The 21,335-nt window shown below is 45.2% G+C and overlaps 1 long non-coding RNA gene across 2 annotated transcripts in view; it reads right to left on the bottom strand.

The window, feature by feature from the left end:
• Window positions 1-3,212: 3,212 nt before the first annotated feature.
• The window catches only part of LOC123000268 (uncharacterized), a 37,427-nt gene continuing 19,304 nt past the window's right edge, over window positions 3,213-21,335 (bottom strand). Inside the window, exons 2-7 of one of the 2 annotated variants that reach the window (XR_006408157.3) lie at window positions 11,155-11,465; window positions 10,249-10,344; window positions 9,208-9,314; window positions 8,546-8,685; window positions 7,338-7,481; window positions 3,213-5,001 (exon numbers count right to left, since the gene is read on the bottom strand). This is a non-coding gene — a long non-coding RNA (uncharacterized LOC123000268). The remainder of the gene's footprint in view (window positions 5,002-7,337; window positions 7,482-8,545; window positions 8,686-9,207; window positions 9,315-10,248; window positions 10,345-11,154; window positions 11,466-21,335) is intronic. The other variant, XR_006408158.3, reaches the window with a different exon arrangement.

The following is a 21,335-nucleotide window of genomic DNA, read 5'->3' as shown; positions in this document are numbered from 1 at the left end:
AGACTTTAAAAAATTAAATAAAAATAAGTTTAAAAAGTTAAAAAAATTTAAAAAGGTTGATCCAGAGGCAGCATCCAGGCCAAAGCGGTGACTAAAAGCCAACTGAACTGTCCAGAAGAAGCATCATTCTGAAGTGGCTGCTGGAGGCAGGTCCAGGTGCAAAGCTACGGGACACAAAGCAGACCCAAAGCACAAGTGAAAGGCTGTAATGGGGACAGGAAGTGGCTTCTGAAAGGGCCTCCAGAGCCATTGGAACACGGCAGCAAGGAGGTTTTATGGAGTGCTTAGCATGGGGTTGCAAGACACCTGCTGCCTCAGAGACAGAGGGCCTTGCTTTATAAAGAGTCTTTCTCTGCCTGGCAATTTGTCTTTCTCTCAGCTAGACTTGGAAACCTACCTACTTAGAAAGCCAAACTGAAAACAAAAGCACAAAAGAAAGTCTAATGTTCTCTCATAAAATTCACTCGCAAGTGTTCAGGTAACATCTGGAATGTGAGGGCAACATCAATTCAAGCGTGTCCTCTTCAGCTCCTCCTCACAGAAAATTCTGTGACCTTCTCACTTGGGGCCAGGGCAGGCACACCTGACCTGCAGTGGCCTTGAAGCATTATAAAGAGTGACACTTAAAAACCCAGGGTTTCTTCAGAAGCAAGAGGCATCTAAGTCTGTGGAAGTTTTAGCAAATAGACTTTCCCCACCGCTGTGCACAGTGGAGGTTTGCAGTGGCCATGAGACTCTCCCTGGCAGGGAGGCACCTTGTCCTGCAGGCACTCGGGGCATAAAAATGGAGGCAAATGTGGCCTTCATCAGTTATAGTCCTGACTTCGTGGTTCCCTGACCTTACCTACCCTCCAGTCACATCCCCGAATGGAACATTTGGACATCAGCTGACCCCGACCCCTTGGTGAACTTCACACACATAAACACGTATACTCTCAGGCCTCTGTTCTTTAACGCTGACCACAACCTGCCCTCCTGCATTTTCCTCTGTTCCATTTTTACGTGTATTTGTTTCATAGCTGCCATATTTATTTCACTTATGGTACAGATAAAGCTTCTATCAGTTTTAATTTTTTTTCCCTCCGACATTAGACATTTTGGAAGAGGACGAATGACAGCAGATTATTTCATGTTGAACTGCCCAAAGGGTAAGACCTGGGTATGTTGAAACAGCATGCGGTGCCTGGCCCCCGGCTCTCAGGATGCTGGTTCTGGTGTTGAGAGCCAGCCAGCGGGATGTATGTCCCATCTCCACCATGGGCTGGCTGTGAGAACTTCTTCCACAAGTTACCAAACCTCTCCGGGCCTCAGTTTCTGCCTCTGTGCAATGGGGACAATGACAGTATCTACTGATGAGTCTGGGGGCGATCAAAGTTTCTGTGTCCATAAACACTCAGGAGGGAGCACGGCCTAGAGGACTGGCTGTGGGGTTGCTAATGGTGATCCCACTCCATTTGGTGCAAAGGCTTGCCTGCGTCCCGGGAGCTAGGAGTTATGAAAGCAAAAACAGGCATGGAATAAAGGGGATGTTTTCCCTAACGTCGAGAAGTCCCTCCTGATGCCTCGCCAACTTGAAGCCTTGTCCTGCTACTGGACCAGAGGCTGCCAGAGAGTTTAAAACAAATACTGATGGTTCTGAGGGGTCTGCACTGACCATGGAACTACGCTCCGAATTTCCTAGGGACAGCGTGGAGTATCAGCGCCGCCTCCTCACTTACGTGCTGACATCTTCCCCTGAGAGGCTGAGCCCCCACCAAACAGACCGGCAAGTAATCACCAAGGATTCTTCCAGGAGCCCGTGTTTATTAATGCACCTTCGTCTCCAGTTCAGAATGTTTTTAATCTTGTAAATCAGTAACCAACCAAGGTGATTGCCTCTGATTTTAAATACTTCATGTCATTTTTAATGGGTTTTACAGAGCTGGGATCTGATGAGCATACATGTAATAGAAACACATCCTCCTATCATTTTTTTTTTTTCTTAAACACGTTTTCCTTGTACGATCTGGCAATAAGACAGATACGTATAGAATAAGTTCTTTTGCTGTGTATATTTCTCCTGGCAGAGCTCCAAGAGCATTTAGCAGTGTATTAATCAGCCAGAATGTAAGCTCAACAGACCACTGCATTTTCCTACCACACCTGAGAACCCAGTTGAATACTCAGCACTCCTGTCGAGCCAGGAATGTGTGTTCAATGTATCCTGAATCCACGGATTACGTATTAGCACTCTCCTTTCCAGGTGACGGTGTGGATAGCCAGCAGGACCTCCTAGCCCTGGGAGTGGGACAGACAGGGAACCGTTTTGCCCCTCTGGACATCAGGAGAAAACATGACGAATTCTCTCCGACTCATATTACATCTTAGAAATGTCCGCCAGAATCGCCAATAGGTTTGTAAGATGAGTATGGCAATGAAACTGGTACGGGGTGATTAGTTATCTTGTCATTGCTGATGGATTTTCACAGAGATGGCAGGGGCAAGCCAGGCTTGAAGGAAACTGAGCTGCTAAAGTTTCAAAAAAAAAAAAAAGTAAAAATGGAATAAAAGGATGAAATGGATTTTGGATATTTTTGTACAGGAAAATCCAAAAAGTCAATTTATCTTCCTTTATTAGATTTGATGGAGATTTAGGAAATATCATAAATTTTAAGTAATCTAACGGCTTTTCTCACCGTAAGGGTGCTGCGGTTTTAGGTTTCTGAGGAAAGGGCTGCTTCTTGCCTTGCCTGTTCTTCTTAGAGGCTCTTTAATAAGCGAAATGTGTGCGTTGCCAGCTCTCAATTACACAAAAAGAAGGGAATGCTGATCTCAGAGGCACTGGGAGCAGAAGCAATTGCTTCAAGGAATATGAAGTCAACAGCTTTGCCTTCATGAGGGCACTTACCTAGCACACACTGTATGGTACGCCCGGCTCTCGCAGGCATTATTCTAGAAGGACGATCCGCCTTCTGACAGTCTTAAGAAATCAGCAAAATTAAACCTCTGAACATGAGCATTTTTTTTAATTGGCCTCATTGCCTCTTGCTTGCAAAGTGTGTGTGTGTGTGTGTGTGTGTGTGTGTGTGTGTGTGTTTTAAGGGCATTTGCATGCAAACAAAGCTATGCAGTGAGAACCTGGCTTGGTTTACAAACTGCCCCCAAACAAACTTCTCAGCATAATATTACCTTTAAGGTATGTCTTGCATGCAAGAAAGGCTCATATATTTGTATATTTTCTCCAACTTTGTTTTATTCTCAGAAATCTGAAGAGTTTATTCCCTGGAGCCTATTTAGAATGATGTTTCAGGTTCAGCTGTGTGTCCCCTTTGGCTTTCCTCCTGAAGCGGAGAAGCATTTGCAGAGCACACCAGGTGTTACTTTCATATTCTCAGACATACTAGAATACATTAACACAAACACTAAATCAAAACATAGCAAAATTAATGATCATTGCCAGGGTATCTAGACCCAACTCATTACAGCACAAGATCTGCGTGCATTGCGTCTCTTCTCGTCTGCACGATCGGACAATGTGAAGCTGATCTTAATCGGTATTTTAAGTGTTAGTTGATGTTCACATAAATTATAGACCAAAATTCATCTCATTTACTCAGCATCATGTCATCCATTTCCTTTGGCTTGTTAGATAATGACATATCCAAAGACTGGGTTCTTGGGGTTTCATTTTGCTGGCTTGGGCCCAAAGAAAACTCACTCCTTTGGCCTGAGCCCCAATTTCATGCTTGGGAGCTAAAGCCCATGACAACCGTTTGTCATTCCCATCTTTTTCTTTCTCTTTTTTTCCTACTATCTGGAAACCAATTCACCAAAGGAAACTAGTAAAACTCTTTGGTAAAACATTAAAGAAAGTGAAGTGTGTGGGCGTAGCCTTCCTACAGATGTCAAACGGCTAAGGACACACAGTTCCTGGGCATTCTGTAGACCTTTTTAATGGTACCCACACCAGCCACGCTCTGTAAGTGCACAGTCCTCTCAGGGTTAGACTGCCATCCCATGCAGCTAAAGCAAAACCATTAATTACCTGCCACTTCTCTATTCTTCTGTAGCATTCTTTCATTAGCACGGACACCAATGTTTCTGTATAAAATGGTACTTTTCTAATTGCACTCTCTGAGTTCACTCATGGTAACCAAGCAAAAAGGAATGTATATTTTTCTAAAAATCTATCGACTAGCAAAACAAAGCTCCTCTAAGGCACCTAGACTTATCAAGCACACGGACACTGCCGAAGTGAGCGTGAGTGGTTGCCGTGAAAAGAGGAACACAAAGCAATCTCATTCAAATTTCTCAGTAACTGTGTTTTCCCTTCCCCGCACAGGAATGGCCACGGGTCCTCTAACAGGGGCAATTCAGGAGTGGGGAAGATCCTGTTTATCCACTGGAAAAAGTACCGGGGAAGAATTTGATCGACATGATCCTTGGGAAGCTACTTTTCCAGAATCCAGGTGCACCTGTCTGTCCAAGGTAAACCCAAATGACATTCCTGAGAAGACAGGAGAGCGTACTGAATGATGAGTGACCGAAGGAGATAGGGAATCCCCAGAATAAAGCAGAGGGAGATTGACTTATCAACAGATGAGGTCGGTATTGCTAAAATTATTGAGTTAAAACTTTGCCCTTTACTTCACAAAGGAAGCTGGGGAGATATCTCAGAAGCAGGTGGTAAATTCCCAAATGAGGATGGAGGAAACCCTTGGCAAAAGAATAACAAATGTTCTGGTCTTACAGTCAGTCAAGGATTTCGAAATCTTAGGAAATGTGCAATTTCATTGCCTGTCTCTAAATTTCGAAGTAAAAAGAAGAGGAAATGAAAATAGCCTATTTAAGTTGTAATGTGTTCTTATCAGCTTGAGAAAATATTTGGATGGTCTGGATGGTAGGACAAAGGGAATGCCGGTCATTAGATTCTTCTGGGGTCAGCCAGTTGCACTCGTGGATTCCTGCTGCCTCATCTTCCCGTCCTCTTTCTCTGTTCAACATGTCCTCTGAGGCACTAACCTGCAAAGGAATTGAAGGTTGGTTCATTTTCTGGGCTCCCAGTATCCTGACAAAGAGAAGCCTACCACAAACCTGTCAGCATCAGAAATTGCTACAGAAATTCCTACTCTGTGTTCAATTTGATTTATTTCATTTCAAACCAAAAATGGACTGGCATGCACCATGCAGGACACAGGTGACTGAGAGAAAAAAGACCCAATCCTGACCACTGGATGCTCAGAAGAGGCAGGGAGGAAACAGAGAAACCATCATACAACAAGGTGATTCGTTCTATTTAGTGATTAGGGGGAAGAGGAGCGGGGGAAAGGTGGCTTCTCCGTCTGCATGAGGGGGTCAGGGAAGGCTTCCCAGAGTCCATCAGAGACGCATCTCACAAAAGGCGGTGAAGTTGTAGGGAGGGCAGGATGGAGAGTGCATGCCAGAGAAGAGAGCTGCAGGAAGGCACTGATGCTATATTGGGAACGTATGGTGTTTGGTGTTCCAGAAGCTACAGAATATTTGATGTGGGTAGGCTTTTGTCTATGGGGATGAGGAGGGGAAAAGAGACCAGAGAGGAAGGCAGAGCCCAGATGGTGCCAGGGCTCACGTGACAGCCTAAGGAGCTTATGTGTATCCATAGATAATGAGGAGCCCTTAAAGGACTACAGGCTGGGAAGTGACGTAGTCAGCTCTGTGTCCCAATGTAGCGTACAGACTGGAATGGGGCAAAACTAGGGAGGTGAGTGGATATAAGCCTACCGCAATCCTCCAGGTGGGGAAGCAAAGCTGCAACCGACCAACCCCCAAAAGTCCTTCTGTTGACCAAACCAGAAGAGACTGAAGCCAATGCCCTGCTTTGTGACAGGCCCTGCTCTCTCTCTCATGGGACAGTGCTGAGGTTCTCCACATTCATGCAGGTTACATAGCAGGTACACAACACCTGATACTGTGGAAAGAGAAATGAACTGCTAAGCTGGACTGCAAATGGTCCCCAAGGCAAATGATGGGATACTATCTCACTAATGGTACCTGCCACATAATTCCACTGGGGGCAGCCCTGGAGGTGACCAAAGGCCTCTGCAGCCCTCCCGCAGTTCAGGCACAGGGCTCCCCATCCTGCCATGGCACTGGCTGGAGCAAAAGCTTGCCCTCAAGGGCCCCCTCAGTAAGTGCAGTATTTTGAACACTGGCCAATTTAAATCTATAATTCAACTACAAAGTGACAAGGAACACTTTTTAGAAATTTTCTTCTAATGTGACTTTCCAAGGTTCAGAATCTCCTCCCCCATCAGCTTCACCACCAAAGTTAAGAGCTAAAACAACATTTAAAAAAACATTCAGTTTTCCTGATTGCTTAAATAATGTTGTTTTTATCCACTGGAATTTGCTACCTTTCCTAGTCAACACGTAGAGCTTTAGTTCACCAATACAGCGTGAATTATAGCAGGTTTCATCGGTCAGTAAGTCAACAAATATTTTTGGCATGCCTCCTGGATCAAGACGCTTTCAGTTATAGAGAATTAAGACCCAATTAAAAGTGGCTTAAACAGCTATGCAAATGGATTATCTCACATAAAATGTCTTGCAGATGGGGAGGTTCCAAGTTTGGCTAATCAGTGGAGCTCAACAACGTCGTCGAGGCCCCCGAGTCTCTCTCCGCCATCCCTGGGGTGTTAGTTTGTGGCCTTGAGCTAACTCTCCCCGTGATGCCAAGATGGCTGCTGTAAATTCAGGCATCACATTGCTCTCTCCTGGGAGCAAAGACGATTGTCGCAAGAGCATAGAATATGCTCATTCCTAAAACAATAACCAGCAACAAGAATAGGAAAACCTGGGATTGACTTAGAATGATTATGATGTACTCTCTGGGCCAGAGGAAGGGCCTAGCCTTTTCTGAACACATGGTTACAAGATACCAGACACAATCAGGCTTGTGTTGGTAAAGAAGCAAGGATGGTGGCTGATAGATTGGCAGCTAACAATGTCTACCCCTATTCTAAGTCCTGGAGACATATCAACACACGAGTCTCCCAAGATCCTCTGGCTCTCAAGAAACTTACCTTCTAGTTGAGGGATGGGAAGGCTGGTGGTTCAACTTAGAAGAAAAGAGAGGAGCTTAGCTATAGAGGCAATCAGCCTCAAAAAATAAAGTAATGTGACGCATGTGCCTCTCTATGGGTGAATTTAGTATCAGGAGGAATATATGAAATATATTAAGTATTGTAGAGTTGACTTGCTAATTGTGAGCGTGAAACGTTCTAGACGTGAGATGTAATGGGCAAATAGAATGAGAACAAATCAATCCCCCATTTAATTTCTGAACATTTACTGCATGCAAAGCACTGCCCAGGACTCACAAAAGGCATAAGATGTAAAGCTCGGCTCTGAGAACGTCAGTGTCGTTGGGTGATGACGTATTTGTGACGGATGTGAATTGCCAACAGAAGTTCCAAAGAGGACTAGAAATAATGAGCTTGTCACTGAAATAAATCTTGTCAACTCTGTATTTTGAAAATAATTCAGGAGAAAAAAATGTGAAAGATGTCATTTTTTTAACTATATAAATTGGGGCGTGGCTAAGAAGGAAGGTAGCAAAATTAAAACCGGAAGGACAAACGGTAAGAGCGTAAACTTGAAAATAATCCTGACGCATGTCGTTGACTCATATATTGAGGAAAATTAGTCATTTAAGAAAGCGTTCTGCATATCTCTAGCAGGATCCCACTCAGGGTAACTACTGGATAAACAATACTGATGGTGATAATAGTAGTAGTCGGCACATAGCACTTCCACATCCCAAGTCCTGTGCTAGACACTTTACGGATTAGCCCACGTAACCATCACATCAAGCCTGAGAAGAGGTGCTACTTGATCCTTATTTGAAGACGAGGGAAATTCCGGGGGAGGGAGGTTAAGTAACTTGCTCAGGGCACACCAGTAAGCCGCCAGTGAGTGGCAGAGCCGTTGGGCTCCCGAGTCTCTGATTTCAACTGCTGTGTTAGGACAGAAGCCCCGAAAGAGCACGATCAGTAGGGGGAAAATAAAGCACACCTGGGAGGCATTCTTCTCAAAATGTAGAAGATGCCAGAGTGAATTTGAAGGGCTATTCTTTGCGACTCTGGCCATCTATGCACAAGCTGTTTTGAAAATGGGGTCCTCCCAGAGGGGTTCCACTGCCACAAGGACGATGGGGAGGGAAACAGACTAGTCCTACAAAGGATCTGGTGAGGCTGAGAGACTAACGGGTGGTCCTGCACCTGAGGAGGGGGGAGGGGGAGTCCTTCCTGTAAGGGGGAGGGGGGCCCCAAGGGGAGGGTGAAAAGAAAAGGCACTTTCCAATAGACTATAGGCTTTAGAGGACGGTGCACCCCGTTCCCTCTTACAGAGGATCACAGAATGAAAAGCCAAAGCGGGTCATTGCAGAGAGCTGCGATGCAGACAGCTTCCAGAACAGTCTATAACACAGTCGGGAGGGCGTGCTGGAAGATGTCCTGGAGGCTCGAGCCAGAGGCTTAGCCTTCCTCATCTTGCGGGTTTGCCCTCCATTTGGTTGCTCCAGGCTTACTTTTTTGGCATCCGTGTCACCATTTCCTGTAGTTATCGTCTTGTCCTCCGCTGCATAAAATGACCCCACTGAGCCCTTCCAAAGCTTCTCGACAGCTATTCTGTGAATGTGAATTGGGGCACGTCGCCAACATACAGATGCTGAAACACACACACCAAGAAAACACTTCAAGTTTTCCATCCCGATATAGGTCCTTTGGCCGAATCCGCTTAGAAACTCTTGCAGAGCGACAAGAACACTGGGTTAGTATTTCAGTAGTCCTGGAGTAGCTCCGGGGGATTTCAGACAAATTACATACATTACAGAGCCTTGCAGCACCTCAGTTTTATCAGCTGTCGAATGGCAATAAAACGCCCTGCCTCCTGCAAAGGGTCATAAAGGTGCTATGAGAACGAAACGGAGTATCATGCAGGAAAGCCATTTGAAAGGGACAAACCACTGCACAAGGGCCGAAGGTTTTTATTCCTTTACGCCTGTGACTACAACACTGGTGTGAGGAAATCCTCCTGCCTGCAACGAGCACCCCAGCTCTGCCCCTTCCACCCAGTACCACACACAAACGACTAAGGATTGAACCGCAATTGGTCAGCTCAGGCGGCCGTAACAAGACCGCTCGGACTAGGTGACTGAGTGACTGACACAGCACAAACGTATTTTCTCACAGTGTGGAAGTCCAAGATCAATGTGTCAACCGACTTGTGTCTGGGGAGCCCTCTCCTCCTGGCCTGTAGTCGGCTGCCTTCTTGGTGTGTCCTTACGTGGCTTTCATCTGTGTGGGAGCAAGGAGGGAGAGAGAGAGAGAGAGAGATCTCTGAGGTCTCTACCTCTGATAAGAACACCCATCCTCTCAGATTAAAGCCCCATTCTACAACCTTGTTTAGCTTAATTAGTTCCTTAATTGCTCTATCTTCAAATACAGTAACGTTAGGGGTAAGGGCTTCAACATATGAATTGTAAGGGACCCAATTCAGTTTATAACAAACATCCAGAGAAAGGATCAAACTTGTTGAGTCCATTCAAGTCTTATTAAGTCAGACAATTTCTGCCCTGTACAGTGGGCAGTTATCTAGAACAGAGTGTCCTAGCCAAGCCCCTGGTGGGATTCTATTTTGACTGTGTCTAGAACTCGGGAACTGGTGACCTCTTTGGTATCTATTAACATAAATTGATATGTAGGAGCGCGTCTTGCCTTTAGATGGAAAGAGGAGGTTTTGTTAATGTTGTTGTTTTATTTGATCTGCACAGGACGGTCTGAGAACAAGGTAGAATGCATCTGCCCCAAGCTAAACTTCATGGTTGGTTTTTGTCCTATGTAGGGAACAGTTAAAGGCATGCGTTGTAGGAGGGCTTAGTCCCCATCCCTTCTGGTACTTCCTAGATCAGAAGTGTGGGCATCCTTGGGGCGCCTGGCTGGCACAGTGGTTAAGCGTCTGCCTTCGGCTCAGGGCGTGATCCCGGCGTTCTGGGATCGAGCCCCACATCAGGCTCCTCCGCTATGAGGCTGCTTCTTCCTCTCCCACTCTCCCTGCTTGTGTCCCCTCTCTCACTGGCTATTTCTATCTCTGCTGAATAAATAAATAAAATCTTAAAAAAAAAAAAAAGGAGTGTGGGCATCCTTGAACATCAGCACTCCTGGCACACACGACTTCTCAGCACGGAGGCCCCCTCAAGCAGGTTCACAACCAGACGGCATAAAGAGTTACCTGAATAGGGCAGGCGTAGAGTGGTGACTGTTTACTTGCATATGTGACTATCCCAGACTTCAAGGCACAAGTGGCAGGAGATGGAACAATGATAGGCTTTACAGGGGCAAAAGCAAGACTATTTAAATATCAGTATTTATTTACCAATCTATCAATACATCAAATCTCCCTAAGCTGGTGAGGCCTGGGGCATTTGGGTTAAACGCTCACGCTTCTAGATCTCAGGACACAGCCTGAGGAAGGAGATGAGGAAAAAGCGGAGGGGAGGAATTTCTAAAGGTGACTGACGATTATGCCCCATGTAGGTAAGATTAATCTTGTGGGGGGACGCCTGGGTGGCACAGCGGTTAAGCATCTGCCTTCGGCTCAGGGCGTGTTCCCAGCGTTATGGGATCGAGCCCCACATCAGGCTCCTCCGCTATGAGCCTGCTTCTTCCTCTCCCACTCCCCCTGCTTGTGTTCCCTCTCTCGCTGGCTGTCTCTCTCTCTGTCGAATAAATAAATAAAATCTTAAAAAAAAAAAAAGATTAATCTTGTGGGTACAATAGAGATAGGTTTGAAGCAGATTCCACTGGCTCCACATCTGCTAGGACAGGACACCCTGAAGAGCTTAATCAAGATGCAAGGTGCTAAGGGAATCAGCCAGTCCAAGAGTTGTAGCCAAATAAAGATCCAGGGTCCAAGGGTGCGCTCTGCCTCTCTCTCTCTTATCTCTTTGAACCAAGTCAGCAGAGTCAGAACCGCTGTTCTCATCTCGGCCTTTTTAATCTGACCAGGGTTGTTATTATTTGCTCTATCAAGGAATTTGCTGCCGTACCCATCCCCCAGATAGAGAGCATGGTACAGGGATACTCTTAGTATTTAGTAATGCTTTCACAAGGGCGATGATTACCTTGGATCACTCACCTGTTCATGTGAACACCATCTGAAGAAAGCCCATAGACTCACTGTAGGGGACGAGCGCCAGGAACAGAGCAGCCTATGTGCCAGAGACGGGGCCTCGGGAATACGACTGTGTCATAGGCTCAGCAGTCTCCCTAGGCATGGCTCTGTCACCAAAGGAGACAGCCTGAATGTGCGAGGACTTAATTAGAACCCGGTACTGCAGCCAACAGGGCAGGTGGGAAGAGCCGAAGAGAATAAGCAGCCACCTCCAGTTTGCTGGGGGACCGTAGGCGGACAGGCAGGGAGGCTGGACCCCGAATGACGCTCATAATCTGAAAAGAAAAGAATCTCCATTAAGATCTCACGCGCACAATCTCTGAATGAGTTCAGATTTATTTCAAGAACACATTTTCCCCCAGCCCTGAAATAAGTGTGAACCGAACTGTGAAAAACAGACCTTGACCATATTGTTGTCACTACCAATTCACAGCAACAATCTTCAGTTTGGAATTATCGCCCTCTATTTCTTTTTTGCATTGAAGGATTTGGAGATTAAAAAAAAAAAAAATCTCTAGCCAAGATGACTCAAAACATTTCCATTTTTGAAATCTTGATCATTCTTCTCCCAGCCTCCAGATCCGTGGTACATCACACGCTGCCATCGCTGGTGCTCACTGGGACGTGCCCAATGAGCGGAGGCCTTCCCCTGGGCTTCCGGAGAGGTCTCTGCAACAGAACTGTGCCCTGCATAATGCGAGAGAACTGCCTGGGGGATTCTAGTCCTTAGCAAACCTCAAGTACGAACCAAGCTTGTTCTTTCCCATCATGTTCTAAGTCAATCTGAATGCATTACAAACCACAGAGTTGCAAATTGTATTTGATTATTTATAACCATAGAATAAATGGAATAATGTAAGTCTTGTGAATTTTTTTTTCAATGACGGATAAGGCGAGGAACAGAAAATTCCCTGGTGGGGCTAAATGATTAATGTCTGATGAATTCATAACAGTCTTGCATTGGACAACCTTTCTTGAAGGAGTGGAAACCAGTTTCCAGAGTATAATATCTACAGTTTCCAAAACTTTTAAGTTTCCTAGCCCTGAGCTCATTCACAAACCACCGGAGTTCAGAGAAATACATAAATTTTTAAGGAAGAATACATATTTCTTTTCTCTGGGCAACTCATCTTCTCGTGGCAAAGGCCACAAAATAGCATCCTTTCACCTGCTTCTAATTTGGTATAAAGGCAAAAATAATATGCCTAGGTATTTACTTCTAAAATCCTGCTATAAGAATACTTTGAGATGAAAGCGAGTCCGGTGAGTTACTGTCTGTCATTGGCTTCCCATGATTAAAGGTAGGTACATATGCAACCTGGGCGAACCACATCAAAGACTTCATCAGGCCGTCAGGTAGAGCGCCGAGCGGCCAACTGCAATGGGGCTCTCAAGTTAATATGCTTTCACTTGATTAAAGTCTGGACTCCTAACAAAACAGCAACATGGAGACGGAGATGCTGTCTCTCTGTGTTTCCTCCTTTGGATACGTCTCTCTCAAAGCTTTAGATAACTGGACAACAAGACTCTGTTGTCATTATCGCTGCTAATGGCCAACATTTATTAAGTATGTTTCCGGCCCTGCACCAGACCCTTCAGACATGTTATCTCATTGAATCTTCATTCATATCAACATTGCAACTGGGAGATAAGGAAGGTGTCTAATGTCCCACAGCAAGGCAGGGGCATAGCCAGGGCCTTCCACAGCAGCATGAGACCGTGGAGGCCCGCTCAGCTAGACTGCTTCTTACTGTCCACTCGGGGGGTGGCGGGGTGGGGAGGGAGGAATCTCAGAGCAGACTGGCCAGTGAATCCATTCAAGTTGATGGCCTCAAAGGCCCCCCCATCAGTAAGGACTCCCAGAAAAGTGACATTAACCTAAGCAATGATAGCTTCTTTGGCCTGGAGTGGAAGCCAAAGGGGGCAAAAAAACCCAAAACAAAACAAAACAAAACAAAAAAACCACTGATTCCCTTCTTCTTTCTGCTCCTAAATCTCGAAATCATCACAAAGCAGCCTAAATGAGCCCAAGCCCTGCCCTACCCCCCAAAAAGCATTCATAACCCCCTATTATTCCCCTAAGGGTTACAACAACCAAGATCTTATACTCCATAGAGGGGAAGGGGGAAGCAGTAAAAATGAGAAGCTTTCACCCCCACAGTGCAAGAACCTTTTTTGAGAACACCTGCGTTTCCACAGGCGGACATGGAAACTGTAAGTAATTGCCTATAAAGTAGACATTAAGGCTGAGAGCCCTGCCAACACTTCCATCTAACATGTGCAAATAGGTTACACATAGGATGCATGGAACGATTCCATTGAGAGAAATCTGTTCCATCAGCCATGCAAGTGCAGCCCAGCACATCTTCTCCCCTGAGCCGGGTTAATGGCAAAAACTACCCCCGCCTTGAAAGAGGATGCTAGAAACTTAGGCACTGCACCTAGACTTAGGAACAGAATATCCGCCAGGCCTACACAAACAGCTGTGCAATCTGAACTCAGACCACAAAGTGCCATGGGCTTGCTGGTGAAAGGCGCATGCTTCCCACAGAGGAGGACTGTGCCCACGACGGTCTTTCTAAAAAGTCATAGAACTGCCTGGTCTCACAACCAGACAGGCACCATGTGTAGCCCACCCACACCTTCAGGTTTCTGGCTTTCCCTGACGTTGGTCTAGAGTAATGGTCCACATTTCAATGTCTTTTCATAGTCTTTATTTTCCAGAGTTGGGGCAAGATTAAGCAATCTTTGCCCCATACAAAATTAAGTCGGCAGGTATCAAAACATCCCAGTGCTTTCCTCTGACTGACGGTTTGCGTGGTTGGAAGACAGGGAAGTATGCAAAAAGCAGCCAGGACTGCAAGGATGCTGAGATCTCTGAAATTCGGACTTTTTTTCCCTTCTTTTATTGCTAACTTTCAGAAGTAATTAGGGCACTCATTTCTAAGCTAATGCCTTCTAATGGTCACTTAATTCTGGACAAACTGCAGAGTAGAATGCTTTTGAAACTAGAATTAATTGTTTAAAAGACATTATTGGGATTAGTCTGGTAAATGTAGAGAGAAAAAAAGATCTTTTACTGAGACATTAAAAATAATGAAGTTCCCTCCAGTCCTAGACCCTAATACATTATGTGGGCTTCTTTCTTTCTTTCTTTTGCATTTTTTTCTGAAAGTAATTGGCCAAAAGAATGAAGCAGCACCAGAGACCTTTACACCTGTTTATGGGAGTTCAATGATGTTTCCTGTCCTCATATCAGATCAGTCAGGCTAAGCAAGGAAATACACATGGCCAGAATGTGCCATGCTGCAATTACCGTTCTCTTTTGCTTTCTCATCTCAAAAGCATCCAGCTAATCACTGCTGTGCTCAGAGTCTCAAGAAAGCCAGTAAAAGCACAAAGGGGAATAAGTTTCAGTCCTCTAAAGCTACAGTCTACTGAGGGTCAAAGGCATATAAACAGCAAAGAACACTGAATCAAATACTATGATAAGCATACACACCAGATTCTAGAAGAGTCAGTCAAGAGAGGGAATTTTGAGTGGAAAGGGACTGGGAAGACTTCAAAACTTTGAAGTGTGTGTAGACCACCAATGGTTGGGTAAGGAAAGGAAGCGGATACCAAGCAGAGGGAACAACTGCAGCAAAGTAGGAAGCTCGGCATGGAGCGCGGGGGTGTGTGAATGGAAGAGAGCGGGTGTGGTGGGATAGGAGGTGAGATGGCGGCCATATCTGGGAGAACTCCGAATGAAACAGAAAGGGTCAGAACTTTGGTGTGTAGACAATCATGAATCATTAATGGTTTTTCAGTAGGAAACTGCCATAATCCAAGTTGTAGGCTCAAGTGGGTGTGTTGCTTCTTTTCTCCCCATAAGAAAGATAAGACAGCTATAAATGAAACCTGATGAGGAACAAGGAAGAACCATGGGGGAAACAACAGAAGAGCAGAACTGAGAACATCCATGACACAGGTTTCTACTTGGCCATTTCGGTTAGGGCAGACCTGTTCGTTCTCGTAACAGACCGTGTCCTGTTAAGCGTCGACATTCTCCTCTTTAACTTCATTTCAGTATTTAAATATCACTGTCATCACCAGACTGGACTTCCATCCTATGCTTTCGTTCCAAACATTCACCAGCCTGCTTGGCACATATAGATGCCCTACTGATCTTCAAACATATCGATCTTCAATATAGCCAAATGAAGTTTATCTTCCACAAGATCCATGATTTTCTTCGGCGTTCCCATCACGTAACATCACCACCATCCTCCCAATCACCCAGACGGACCTACAAGAGTTACTCTACATGGCGCTTTCTCTCAGTCCATCAACATATAATACATGGTCAAATCCTGTTCTAAAATCTCTCTTAATAGCTATGCATCCATCCCCTTCACTTTATTCCCTCTGGCATGGGTCTATTTCAAGTCCACTGGCTTCATCTCACCCCTGGACTATCAGATTAATCTCCTAATTGGCTTCCTTGTCTCCAGTCTCTTCCCTCACTAATCTGTCTCTCACTGCACAGCCTAAAACATAGATCTGATGGTGTTAGGCCCTTTCTCACAAATCTTTGCTCTTCTCACCACCTACGCAATGAAGTCAATCACCTGAGTGTGACATCCAAAGTCTTGAATAATCTGACCAAAACCCCCAACCACTCTCTCTGTGCTTTCTGGTCCCCTCCTTCTCCACACACACGATTCCATGTCTGACCTCTGCCTCCATCTCATTCTCCAGATTTGTCTGTTCAAGGCCCAGCTCATACATTGCCTCTTAACATAAAACCTTTCTGATTTCTCCACCTCAGCTGAATAAGTATCTACTTCTTATTTGCACACACACACGCACACACACACATAATTCCTCAAGCGTCTTATCTCTGTCATTTATTATTTTCTATTTGTTTCTCTTCTCAATTATAAATTCCTTGAGTACAGAGTCATGTGACATTCGTCAGTATATTCCCTACTGTCTAGCATAGTGCTGCACAAGCAATGGGTTCTAATAGAATGAATGCAGATTTGATTTATTTTAAAATTTGCTCCCAGGTATTAAAATGATTGTTTCCTGACCAGGAATCCAATCAGACAATCAAAAGAGGACACTGTGTTCTCACTCATTTGTTCAGTGATTCGGGCCCTAAGTTTCCAGTGGTTAATGAAATCTGTATTGGGTCCTAACTACCCATTCTAATTCATAATTAATTCATTTACTCATTAAGCAAATATTTATTAAACATGTACTTTGTTCCTAGGACTGTTCTAGGTATTATAGATACGGGGATGAATGAGTGGTTCAGTTTCATCTGGTTTACATTCCGATGGGGAAACTCACTTCTTTTAAATTAAAATTCTTTTTAAATGCGTTAAAACAAAAGACACATGGCAGGACCAAAATAAAAGGGTGATAGGATAGTTAACTTGGGTGGTCACGAAAAGCCTTTCTAAGGAGACGACATGTGAGCTGGTAGGCATTTTGTCATCCTGTAAAGCCAGGTGCTTGCAGGACATCCAGGTACATGTAGAACTGGTGACTCCAAGGACCTCAGGCTGGTGTTCGTTTTTGTTTTTTTGTCTAGAAGTGACTTCCTGAATCGGAAGCAATGCTTCAGACTACGAGGACACTTTGTTCTCCAAGATGGAAAGCCTGCCACCAGATTACAACTGTCTGCCTACACCCACCCTTCGGGGATTCAAGATTGCTTACTAATGCTAATTAAGCTTTTAGGGATGACAGTATCCAGATAAACTTTCTGACAAAAGTCCCAGTTGTTGAAGTTACGCTCTGCCTCCCTCCCTGCCACCATGGTCATTTTAAGACCCGCAAGGAGCCTGAAACAGCTGGGCAATAAGGTTAACTAATACCTACAAGGAAGCTCGTCTTGGCCCCTAACAGCTGAGGCATATTTCCGTTGTGGAATCCTTTTCGGGAACACTTACATGAGAAATGAGTGTCTCACTCTGAACTTACTCCAGTAGGTCCACACGCCACCATCCAAACCTCACTATCCCTATCCCCCAATATTTCCCCTTCCAAGTACCCAGCGAGAGAGCCACGCCATCAACCAACCACTAAGCACGAGCAGACACACTCTAACCTCAGGTTCCTTCTCCTCTCTGACAGTGAGATCTGTTACTCAGGTATTTGTGCTGGAAAGATGTCCTCTTTCCAGTCCCCCACAGGACCACCTGTGATAAATGCAGCTGTAATAACACAGCGGTCCGGGTCCAGTGAGACTTACACACCCACACTTAGCGTAGCCATCTGGAAACCAGGCCTAAAAATTACTCCTCTGTAACCATTTACACAGGGGCCCCAGATGACGTCTTAAGGCAGATTAAGAGAGTGTGATAGTGAGGCCGTGGGTACACTGGGCACGTGGGCGCGGCAGTGAGGCGGCAGTGGGTACACTGAGAATGTGGGCGTGGCAGTGAGGCAGGAGTGGGTACACTGGGCACGTGGGCGCGGCAGCGAGGCGGCAGTGGGTACACTGGGCACGTGGGCGCGGCAGCGAGGCGGCAGTGGGTACACTGGGCACGTGGGCGCGGCAGCGAGGCGGCAGTGGGTACACTGGGCACGTGGGCGCGGCAGCGAGGCGGCAGTGGGTACACTGGGCACGTGGGCGCGGCAGCGAGGCGGCAGTGGGTACACTGGGCACGTGGGCGAGGCAGTGAGGCGGCAGTGGGTACACTGGGCACGTGGGCGTGGCAGCGAGGCGGCAGTGGGTACACTGGGCACATGGGCACGGCAGTGAGGTGGCAGTGGGTACACTGGGCATGTGGGCGCGGCAGCGAGGCGGCAGTGGGTACACTGGGCACGTGGGCGTGGCAGTGAGGCGGCAGTGGGTACACTGGGCACATGGGCACGGCAGTGAGGTGGCAGTGGGTACACTGGGCATGTGGGCGCGGCAGCGAGGCGGCAGTGGGTACACTGGAAACGTGAGCCGCATATTTATGTAATTGACTTATGGTTTCACAGCCTGCTTAGTCCCTATTTCAAAGACTACTTTCATGTGATGAAGACATGCTGGGCATGCCTGAGTTTGCGGCGACGGGATCAGAAAATCCTTAGTCCCTCATAGGCAATGTGGATCACATGGTCACTTGGTGATTGTGGTCAGGGATCCAGTCTATAAAAAAGCTTTTTTTTTTCCTCCAAAAAGAGAGTAATATTTTCTAAAGAAGGCATGGTTTTGCTCCAAAACTTAGGTGATTTCCCATCAGGTGTTGCCAGTAGTCTGTGTGGTGTTCCTATTTTCCTAGTGGGTGGTGAGGACTGAATAGGTGAACTGTTTATCCCCGCGTCCCCAAGCTGCAGCTGATCAGAGATCAACATCTTGCTAGCTTCCACTCAAGTCTTTTAGTTCACCTTGTAAACGCATTAGAGTGGTCCACACAAACATTGTACATATCACCTCCAAAATCCAAGGTGGCCACCTCTTAGCGATATGAAGCATAAGGTACGCAGCTTTGTCAAGAGCACCGGAAAGTCAGCCGTTCCCAAAATGTTGCCAAGGTGGTCGTGCCTGTATTTTCATGGCATTTATCTGAAATCCTCAGATTTGCACGTATCTTATTGATGCATCCAGATCTGCTACTTTCAGTTCTCTAGGTCCCAGCAGCAAAATACTATAAATTAATGGACCAGTGTGATACTGGGTAGGATGGAGAGAAGATCCATATGTCTTTGGACCAAATGTGGCCCAGAGCCAGAGTTAAAGTGTAACACTGAGGCAAATTTGTGAAGATGTATTATAATCTCTGCCAGATGAAAGCAAATTAATTCTGGTGTTCTTTCTTTAATGAGCCTGAGAAAAAATATTCCTTAACTTAAGACTGTATAACATATGCCAGAGGTGCAATCATTTGTTTCTGTAAAGAAAACATTTTTATCCTCCTTTTTTTCTCTAATCATCAGCGTGTGGAGAGTTCCAGCACTCTGTTTGGTGCTTATCTCTCTTCCCATTTCAACATATGCTTTCTCCTTAAGTGACCTTACCCACTCCATGAGTCTAAATACTACACACATATACATGTGTGTTTATATATGTGTCTATACACATACTTTCGCACATAAACATATATGCTTCAACTTCTTCGTTGAACTCATATATTCTCCTACTGTCTGGCTCCATTTAGGTATTGATAAGCATCTTAAATTAGTAAAAGATTAGTTGATTTCTGCTCCCCACCAGGCAAAGTTGGTCTTTCCCAAGCAATTGCTTCCACCATCTACCTAGTTCCCACACTAAAAATCTTGATACTATTTTTTTATTTCACTGTCATCTCCACATTCAATGCGTCCATCAGTTCTTCCTACAAATGGACCCCAAATCTGATCACATTCCACAGTCACTGCTGCTACATTTGTCTCTACCGCTATCATCCCGCCTCTGATTAAGGTAATGGACTCTGAAGCAGTTTTTATAATTGCCACCCTTGTCTATCTACAGTCCACACTCTACCTGCCATAATCCAGGCTAATTTTTCTAAACACAAATCAAGTCATGTCACTGCAATGCCTAAAATTCTCAAATGGCTTCCAGATCCAAACACACCATAGCCTACACGTGTCTTCTGGCTCCTACCTCAACCTCTCACGTCACCTTTACCCATTCTCCCCCATCTTCACTTTGTTGCAATCTACTCTAACCTTCTTTCTCTCCCTGGAGGCTATGACAGACTTGTTCTATCTCAGGATTCTTGAGCATCTGTTTTCTTTATTTGGAACTCTATTCCATGACGGCGTTTTCTTCGTAATTCAGGATACAATTCGAATATCACTCCACGGGGTGCCTGGGTGGCTCAGTCAGTTAAGTGTCAGACTCTTGGTATCAGCTCAGGTCATGATCTCAGGGTTGTGAGATGAAGCCCTGTGTGGGGCTCTATGCTCAGTAGGGAGTCTGCTTGAAGATTCTCTCCCTCCGCCCCTCCCCCCACTCAGGCACTATTGTTCCCTCTCTCTCTAAAATAAATAAGTAAATCTTTTTAAAAAATTATCACTCCTTAGTAATTACCCACACATCACTCTTTAGTATCTTCCACCTTTTATCCTTTTCGGAGCATCTATCAATTCTAAAAATTAACTTCTTTATTTATTACTTCTTTCCTCCACTATAATGTAAGCTTCTTGAGGACTCTATCTTTCTCACCATTATATTTCCTGCATAGAAGAGTGCTGATCACATAGTAAGTGTTCAATAAATATTTGTTGACTGAATTACTGACCACCTGCACTTCCTTACTTTGCCTGGTAGACCGTAGCGTTGCTTTGGGCTCCAGAAATTAATGTTAGTTCAGTCCAAGATCAAATGACCCCTTGGAATGGTTGGATATTTCCTCTCCCTCAGTACACAGTTACCCTGGTTAATACGCTCATGCTTCTCTGACAAAAACTAGGAGGATATTTCATTGTCCCTACTTGTGATTTCACTGCACAGTCTGGAGAATTCTGTCTTTTCCCTTCACTTAAAGGGCTCTAGCACTAGCAAAGCTCTGGGAATCAGATGAAGGATTTTTACTCCCTCAGTGTGGCTCAATTCAGGGCCTTCATGAGTCCCAGAGTTTTGTTTTCTACTTAATATAAATAGGGTCTTTAATATAAAGTAGGACCTTAAAGGAATGCCTATCTCTCTCACTCTTAGGATCCACCACCAATTAGTTATTATTCCGTTTCTTTGTTGGTCAAACCACTCTGCTTACCCGCGAGGACCTGCAGCCTATGAGGGTTACCTTTCCCACGTTGCCTCCAGCTGTTATTCACTATTGCTTAATCTCTGTCACCCAGAATCCTCTGGCCATGTTAAAATGAGGTTATCTCTGTAGCGCTCACAGAAAAAGGGCACTAACGTGTTTTCCAAAGATGATGGTAGGTTTTCACCAATGCGTTTTTCAAAGTCTTCATGAATAATGTCTTCTAGGCCTTCTCAAAGGAAAAAAGTAGGACAAGTTACAATAATAAATTCACTCCAGCATTTCTAATTCTGAAGAATTTGAATTCCTTACTTTTTATTTTACCCAAGAATATACCATCTCAACCCCATTTAACATAGTTGAAAGTGGGTTCAGTCATCTAACTGAGAAAGCAACTAAGCTGCTACTGGGTCTCAAGTTAACTCACTAGAAGAGGCATCGTCCCATCTC

The sequence above is a fragment of the Ursus arctos genome, unplaced genomic scaffold (assembly GCF_023065955.2).
Source record: "Ursus arctos isolate Adak ecotype North America unplaced genomic scaffold, UrsArc2.0 scaffold_30, whole genome shotgun sequence".
NCBI classification, from domain to species: Eukaryota; Metazoa; Chordata; class Mammalia; order Carnivora; family Ursidae; genus Ursus; species Ursus arctos.
Note: the sequence above shows the minus strand (reverse complement) of the source record. Positions and strands in the feature narration are given on the sequence as shown.